This window comes from Chrysochloris asiatica, unplaced genomic scaffold (assembly GCF_000296735.1).
Source record: "Chrysochloris asiatica unplaced genomic scaffold, ChrAsi1.0 scaffold00032, whole genome shotgun sequence".
Taxonomy (NCBI): Eukaryota; Metazoa; Chordata; class Mammalia; order Afrosoricida; family Chrysochloridae; genus Chrysochloris; species Chrysochloris asiatica.
The window spans coordinates 8656493-8656800 of NW_006408550.1; positions in this window are offsets into that span (position 1 = coordinate 8656493).

Here is a 308-nt window from a genome sequence, read left to right on the forward strand (position 1 = left end):
GGGTGCATGTGGTGGGGTGAGGGGAGGGAGGGGAAGGTGGAACACAGGGTAGGGAATAGGCACAGGATAGTGGAGCACAGGATAGTTTGGGTGCTGGGAGGGGTATGTATACACTAGACAGGGAAGGGGAAATGAAAAATAAGGCAAAAGTGAGAATAGCTAGGCAGGTTTACATGGGCTAAATAGGACAGAGATAATTAATGATGTAAACACAACCGTGGAAAAACAGGGCTCGAGGATACAAAAATTGAGGCACGGCTTGAATGGGTAAAAGTGGGGAAATAATGTTAAGATGCTTGGCTGTCTTT